This window comes from Anoplopoma fimbria, chromosome 18 (genome assembly GCF_027596085.1).
Source record: "Anoplopoma fimbria isolate UVic2021 breed Golden Eagle Sablefish chromosome 18, Afim_UVic_2022, whole genome shotgun sequence".
Lineage (NCBI taxonomy): Eukaryota > Metazoa > Chordata > Actinopteri > Perciformes > Anoplopomatidae > Anoplopoma > Anoplopoma fimbria.
In genome coordinates this window covers 8894340-8902841 of record NC_072466.1, presented here as the reverse complement: position 1 = coordinate 8902841, position 8502 = coordinate 8894340, and the positions used below count along the sequence as shown (strand labels likewise).

General features: G+C 40.0%; 1 protein-coding gene and 1 pseudogene across 3 annotated transcripts in view; both read left to right on the top strand.

Annotated features, from left to right (window-relative positions):
* Positions 1-625: 625 nt before the first annotated feature.
* LOC129107574 (tubulin alpha-1 chain-like) lies at positions 626-1214 on the top strand (annotated as a pseudogene).
* Positions 1215-2675: 1461 nt separating this feature from the next.
* The window catches only part of LOC129107193 (disheveled-associated activator of morphogenesis 1-like), a 48114-nt gene continuing 42287 nt past the window's right edge, over positions 2676-8502 (top strand). For 2 of the 3 annotated variants that reach the window (XM_054618606.1, XM_054618603.1), the window contains exon 1: positions 2676-2783. The gene's annotated coding sequence lies outside the window, so the exon portion shown is untranslated. Of the gene's footprint in view, positions 2784-2803; positions 2931-8502 lie in introns of those variants that run through there. The other variant, XM_054618605.1, reaches the window with a different exon arrangement.

The window sequence follows — 8502 nt, the reverse complement described above, 5'->3', positions numbered from 1 at the left end:
TTAAGGATCATGTTGTCCCCTGTCAGGTGTGTGTTGCTTTCATTGAGAGGGTAACATTAAATTAATATGCAGCACGTATCGGAATACAGTGATAATAGCCACAACTCTTAATCAGTCTATAACATGTGTAATCTAAAGCATCTGATTACTATGGACTAGTTAGATGTTACAAAATGCCTTGTTTTCGCCCAGCTTGAGTGTATCTCAGTGCATGTGGGTCAGGCTGGTGTCCAGATTGGCAATGCCTGCTGGGAGCTTTACTGCCTGGGACACGGGATCCAGCCTGATGGACAGATGCCCAGTGACAAGACCAAGGTCCCTGCAGAGTTCCTGCCCAAAAAGACTGGGAGCCTCTGATGAAATATGATTAAGAGAATTTTAAATAATGTAAGTATCAATTCACGACTCAAATTATGTAGTTTACCTTTGCACCACCAGAGGGCCCCAAATCATAGTAGATGAAGTAATAACTAATACTGATGCAACAACCCATTTTAAGTGATATTCTGGTTCTGGTTCTGCAGATTGTTTTCCTTTTTTTAAGCTCTTGGTTTTTGTTTTTCAGACCCTCCTCTGAGATTTCTGCCTTGGAAACTTTATTTGTCACACTTGAAAAATAAAATTTTGCCTCAACGTTGATCTGACAGAGACTAACTTGGTGGCGTATCCCCGTATCCACTTCCCTCTGGCCACCTATGCCCCCGTCACCTCTGCTGAGAAGGCTTACCATGAGCAATGAACAGTGGCAGAAATTACCAACGCCTGCTTCGAGCCCGCCAATCAGATAAATCATGTAAATACATGACCTTTTGTACCGTTGTGATGTGGTGCCCAAATATGTTAATGCCGCCATCGCCATCATTAAGACCAAGCGCACCATCCAGTTTGTGGACTGGTGCCCCACTGGTTTCAAGGTTGGCATCAACTACCAGCTGTCCACTGTAGTTCCTGGTGGAGACCTGGCAAAGGTCCAGAGGGCCGTGTGCATGCTGAGCAACACCACTGCTATTGCAGAGGCCTGGGCTCGGCTTGATCACAAGTTTGATCTGATGTACGCCAAGTGTGCTTTTGTTCACTGGTACGTGGGTGAGAGTATGGAGGAGGGAGAGTTCTCTGTGGCCAGAGAGGACATGGCAGCTCTGGAGAAGGATTATGAGGAGGTTGGACTTGATTCTGTTGAGGGTGAGGGTGAAGAAGAGGGGGAGGAGTATTAGAAACAACATGAAAAAAACAAGACAGATAATTACATTTTTAAAACTACATCCTTATGTTTGCGCTGTATAATGCCAGTTTGGCTACATTCAGAATAAAGTTCCTGTTCCAGTAGGGACCAGAGAGGATATGGTAGCTGTTACAAATAAAGGAAAAAACATGAGGAAGTTGGAGTTGACTGTCGATGGTGAGTCAGAGTTAGGGGACTTAAAAACACTGTTGAAGCTGGTACTATTGTTTTCTTAAATGAGCTCCAAAAGCAAATGTTTGCCGATCCAATATATGTTTAGAATGAAAGTACAGCTATTTTGTAAATAGTCCTTCTGGAATGTGAAGTTGTGCATCTGTTTATTTATCTGTTTGATATAACTTTGAGAAACACCTGTACAACAATAAACACCATGCATTACGTGTTTACATTTTACTTGAAATATGTGTTATGATTTTGTAGTTTAAGCTATAAAGTATATTTTAGCTATTGCATACCTCACCAGATTCCCAGTACGTTTGTGTATAACAATCTTTGATTTATACAAAAAAAAATCTTTGATTATAGTCATGATTACATTTGATAATCCATAGCTTGCATGACAAGTATAATACACGCATCATATCATATTACACAAATAAAAACGGAAAGTCTGCACTTCTGTTGATTAGAACAACGCAATTTGGGGAAACAAAAATAAAATAAATAGACAAAAATAAACCATTGCCCCTCAAAGATTTACAATTGGAAATCGTTTAAAGTTATCTTTTTTTCACATGCTTTAAAAATGCCACTGGCATTTCTAAGGTGTGTGTGTGTGAAGAGCATCATTGACATGAAATCTCTTTTAAATCACTTCTTAAAACACATTTTTACAGAATGGCTTTTATGTGATGTTGTCGTTTTAATGTTTTGTTTTATTTTGTTTTACTATTTTATCTTATATTCGTTTACTATTTTATGTTTATCTATTTCACTGGATTTTATTTATTTTGTTCGTTTATTTAATTGTCACTTGTTATTTTTTATTTTGTTTTTTGTTTTTATGTTTCATCTATTGCACTGTTTTGCTGCCTTGTTATCGAAGCACTTTGTAAACCTTGTTTTTAAAAAGGTGCTATATAAATAATTATTATTATTATTATTATTATTATAATACACGCATCATATCATATTACACAAATAAAAACTGAAAGTCTACACTAATGTTGATTAGAACAACAACGCAATTTGGGGAAATAAAAAAAAAAAAAAATAGACAAAAATAAACCATTGCCCCTCAAAGATTTACAATTGGAAACCATTTAAAGTTATCTTTTTTTCCACATGCTTTAAAAAGGCTCACTGGTATTTCTAAGGTGTGTTGACATCCCAAAACTACAATATCCATGAAGCACTGGGAACAAAGGGAGCACGCATGCGCACTGACTGCCCGAGTAAAGCGATGACATCACGAGCAGCTCGGACCAACCAGTCTGCTGAATGGTCTCCGTGCCGTCTGGACTCTTGTGTGGGGTTTCTTTCCTGCCTACCTGATGAACGTGTGGACTCGGTTAACAAGAGCAATGTGCACCGTGACGAGGTAAGGCCGGTGTCGGTAGGATTGCACTCTACATCATAACTGCAGTAACAATACCCCGGATTAAAGAGCCACACCGGCGGGGCCGCTGGGCTGCGTTGTTGTCGGTGACCTCCGTACCGGTGCGGCCGGTCCACACAACAGGCTGTGGTGAGTTCACGGAACCTCTTTTTTTTTAAAACACACCGAACTTCTCGTGACCTGCACCCGGTGTAGCCAGCAGATAGGAGTCGCGTGATATTTGCATCTTTTATGCAAAGTGTTTTGTGTTTTGTCTGTGGGGGAAGCTGACCTGTCCACACAGGGAACCGCACTTCCAACGACTTCCACTCCAGCCCTGGTCCGTGAGAGGGATCCTCAGGGTCCCCCTTTAAAAAGAAGGGGAGTTGAAAAATCCCTACATTCACTAGTTTAGGTGTGTATGGATCCCTGTGATCATGAACGTCTCACAGATTTATGTAACCAGAGAGGTCAAATTATATCTTTTTTTTCTACCTTTTGGGATAATAGTTATTTATTATACTGAGATATTAGCTACACAATGATTGAAGGTGTGCAGGACAGTGTTGTTTATATATATCCTATATGAATGGATGTGAAGTTGATCTGGTTAATGATGGGATAAATAAAGCTAATTATAGGAACTAAATAGACACTTTGGCTAAGGATTAATTGTTTGACCCAGTATCTGTATACTCGATTATTGTGTTTTTTAAAAATTAGACAATTTAATTATATATTGGTTGCTATTATTCTTTCTTTTTTTCTTTTTTTTTTTACATACAGACAAAACAAAAACAAACAATTTGATGATGGGGTCATAAAATAAGTGTGATCAAGATGTTGGGCATTTTACAGTAAAAAAAAAGGGGGGGATACTTTGGTATTGCTGTCTTGCAATTTGTTATTATGAAATATACACCTTTATAGACATAACTGCATTAAGATAATAATGTAATATATGTGCCAGGGCAGATTTATCAGTGAGTCTGTAATCTGCAGGCACATAGGTCGACAAAACCTGATAACCTCTAACTTGAAACGATTTTTGTGTGGATTTAGTTTTGACTTTGAGCTGTAAATCCTGAATGTGTGTAAATGTAGAAATTCCGTGTTGATCATCTCTTGACATGTCCCAGTACCTCTGTCATCCCTGATTGATAAATTGAGTTCACATACAGTTGCTTGGTCCTCATAAAGACACATTACCCTTGATAAAAGGACCGGCCTCTGGAGCTTTAGACACATGATACTTCACCTGTTCTGAGTTAATATTACATTGTATCGCTTTGGAATGACTCACTCAAGAAAGCCACAAAGTTACATTTCAGTCAGAAAGCAACACACAGAGATTATCAGAGCACAATCATTCTAGTGGCGGGTTTATTGTAATTTAGACGCTAATCAGAAAAAGTCTTGCATTCCTGAGGATTAAAATGCTCTAAATCATTGAGGGGCCTGTACGTGCTTGTAATGGACCGCTGCCCTGTGAGAGGGCTTACCGCCGCGGTGTGAACTGCAGGCGTTTGTGTTTTCACTGTAAACATGGGAGAAGCCTTACGTGATGTACCCTCACTGTTATTTTGTCCACAGTGTTAATGCTCAGACAGGGAGTTGGCTGGTTACAGATCAGCTATGACAGGCCCTGGCATTTTGAATCGCATGTCTTGTTTTTCTGAATAGGTGCACTCTGCAGATGATCTGTCTTTGTTGGAACAGCATGTTTTCCCAAGCAGTGTGTGCTTTAAGCCTTTCTATTGGAGCCTGACTGATATATATACACAAGCCAGTGTTATTTGCTGATATGATAGACTTATCACAGATATTGGTGTTGGCATAAACTTATAACAAAGCCTGTCCTGACATGTATCAGTATAAGTGATTTTATCATAGCCTAAAATCCTCAATCACAACTTTGCCTGAAGGGTTTTTACATTGATTGATAGATTGTGTATTAACTCTGAAGTCCCTACTATCTCTTCTTGTCTGACAGATCAGCAAACACAATATTCATGACATGTACACCGAAAAGCTTGTTCCCTGTGTTAGTTCAGCATATTAGTCGATATTGGCAGCTAAACCAGTCGTCTTTAACAATCACAAGCGTATTAAGTGCCACACTAAGAGCCACATTATGGCGTAACTTTCTCCACACCAGCACCGCCTTCGGCTAACGCTACTGCAGCAACCCTTGTTTTGTTGGCACCGGTGGTTTGTTGATGTTTCATGTCATCGTCCCGTTGTCACAGACACCAACACTCACTGTGCTGCTGGACGGAAACAGAGTATGATTAAAAAAAAACTGTCCTTGGTGAGACTGACTGCAGCATTGTGACTCAGTTTCAGTTGGCACTGGTGGAAAACTAGGGCTCACATTGGTCAATCGTATCTGTTGTGATATAAGCTGCTCTGACCTTGCATTTCACCCAGTGGTGACCATTCTGAACTGACAGCAGGCCGAGCTTTAATAATGTTTAATAAAGTGAAATAAATCAGACTTATCTTAGCTCAGCTATTGTTGTCGTACTTCCTCCATCCACTGTCATCAGAATATATCAGTGAATGGCAATAAACAAACGGATGCAGCTGGCATTGAGAGAGCATTATGGTGGTGATAGATGGGTCATCCCCATTAACTGAGCTCTCCGTTGCCGGTCTATAAACAGTGGCAGTGTATTGTACCTGCTCTTCTGTCTGCCGGCTCACACAAAACACTGATGCAGCTCTCTCTCAGAGAACTGGGTTAATGAACTGAGTGTTACGTTTCACAGAAGTGGGAATGAACCAGGGGCATCAACCTCCCTGGTCGGCTCACATTAAGCACTACAGAGTGAAAGAGTAAAAGGACAGCACTAACAACAGCGGGGGGGGAGGAAGGTATGGACTAATTATTTCCTTCAATGGCGGATGTCATTAAGGCGTGGCAGTAAAACAGATGAGCCCCTTAGACCGCCATATGTCAGCATGGTGTCTGTATGTTGATGATGCAAAGAGGCAGGCGTTTAGCCACAGCCCAGTGATGACTGTTTACCCAGAGAGAATGCTGAAGATGTACTTCCTTATTTCAGATGTCAGCTTTCTTTTTAAGTGGCATGATGATGTTACAGTAAATGATGCACTGTGGAAACCTGTTTTCACATGCATTAAGTACATGTTGATGTCTATAATTATTGAGGTTAAGCATTTTGTGTTGTTGGCATTGTGAGAAATAGAATGGTTATGTGAAAGTAGCAAATCCAGTTAGTATACATTTGACGTAGTTCCAGGACTCTGTTTGGTTATTGGCTCACGATGAATGTGTCATTTCGTCATTCCCTTCCTGTACTCGCTCAACACAAGGGCTGGGACAATATGACAATACTGTATACTGTGAGGCAATATAGATTTGTCTACGATATAGATTTGTCTACGATATAGATTTGTCTACTGTCAGTGATTTTGCCTCAGCATTTAAACGTCGATATCTCTACCTTTTGATTTAATTGTGGGTGTGCACAATTGATTTATGGCAATGTTGGAATTTCAAATTCCATTAATGTAAAACAAAGATGATGTAGCATATTTGTCAGGTATTTAAGTGGATTAACAATAAAACATTAATCTCTGGATATCCACAGTTTCTCATAAGTTCCTGCAGAAACTTGACTTTATCTGTATACATTGACTGTAGCAGAGGATTTTATCATTATGCCACATTAAGGCTTCTTCTAACAAGTAATCTGCTGATTATTCTCTCGATCAATTGTTTGGTTTTCAGAATGTCAAAAAAATAATGAAAAAATCTAAATCCTTACAATTGAGAAGCTGAAACCAGAGAAAGTTTTGGCCATTTTTTTCATGAAAAAAACGATAAATTGATAATCAAAATAGTTTTTTATTCTTTTCCTGTGGATTGATTCATTGTCTTTACTCTACTTTATACTCAGTAATGAAATTCAAGAGGCGAGTAGTCGATCAAAATATCTTTAAATATTTTGCTTTAGATCCAGAATTGTCAGTTTCAGCAGCTTTAAATCGGAACCAGCAGCCATTTTCTGTCAGACTAGTCCAGTGATGTTTACATTGATAAAATGTTGTGGGGGGGGGCAGTTCCTCCAGGTCAGTATTGTTTCCTGCCGGTGTCATATAGCTTCGTGTTCTCAGATCCAGCTCTCTCTCCCTGTATGAGTCGTAGTGGATCCTGTGGGACAAACCGAGGACCTGCAGCGCTCTGCCGGCCCGCCGCAACAATGGGCCTGTATGACTGTTTCAATGTGCCATTCTTTGTGCGGTGTGCTTCACTTGGGCCAGACAATAGCTTCATTTAGCATCCCTTCTCTATCGAGGTCTGCTCTGTCACCATGGTCACCCCTGCCATGCCACACCCTGCCCCCCCCCCACTCCCAGTCTGGCCCGGCTTTGCACTTGTCCTCGCTGTTGGGACAGCTGGAGCTTTAGACAGCCGTTGTTGGCCACACCCGAGACCCGACCTCACATTGTGAGGATCGCTGCTTTGTGGCCGAGATGGACCACCTCTCAGCTTTATCTATTTTCATTTGTAAAAAAAAAAGGTTGACTGAGTGTTAAAAACCAACAATCTTATCAATCAACCTTGAGCTTGATGGAGGTCTGCTACACATCATTTACTGGAGAGAAAAACAAAAGAGAGGTTCTATTTCACAGAGGGAGAGCCATAATATTTGGTGTAGCTGTTGTTAAGGAAGTCTTTGACAAACTAATTAGATCATGAAACGAGATACATGAGTTGGTCACCACCTCTGCAGTTTTTCTGAGAGAAACCCTCAGTCATGTCTCTTGATGTGACAATCTTTCTGTTATATATAACATTACATACAAAGAATGTGAAAACACTTATATTATAAGGGGTATACTCTGCTTACAGACTTTAAAATAAGTTGCCATTTGATTCATTTTTGAAGAAAACCAAAAAATAAATCTTTAATTTATAGCATAATCATTGTTTTCTACGTCCCCTTTTTGAGTAGAAACACTAAATTATACCCTCCAACATTTATGATGAGGGGTATAGATGAGTTTAGATACCTACCCAACAATTGCAGACTCCTCGTCCCCTCTCAAGACCACTGACTGCTGACCTCTGTGATTGTTCAGAGGTGAAAGGTCAGTGCACCCTGTTTCCAGCTCAGCCGCTCAGTGGTGGCAGATTTTTAATTAATGGGCTTAAGGGTGACAGCTTTTAGACCCTTTGGTGAGTAATTGATCCTTAATGGCAAGTCATTCTCTATTTTTCCAATTTTATATAAGCGATAAAAAAAAAAAAAAAAAAGCATCACAGCTATAAGATGATTTTAACTCGGCCTATAGCAATAACTGGCTGCAGACGTTAATCAATACATTCTGATAAAATAGTCAAATCTAAAGAGCTTTAGAACTAAAAGTTGCCACATGAGCCTCCATCCACTGAAATACAGTCGTGTCATTATTCGGTGTGTATTTAAAGTCCATCCCCATCACTGTTGTTTCCGTACAGACTCGTCTTCACCATCCGTCTCCCTCCAGATAACAAACCTCGATCTGCAGTCTTCTGGTTCTATAACTAGAACTGGGTGACCTATGAAAATATATTTTGGGCCAATCTGAACTTGTTGCAGTTCTGCCCTCGACAGAGCAGTACAGGCTGTGCTACTTCTCATGCCTGCAGAGATGACTAATCACAGCTATGCTGTTTAAAATGCAGCAGCACCTTTTCTTACAAAGCATA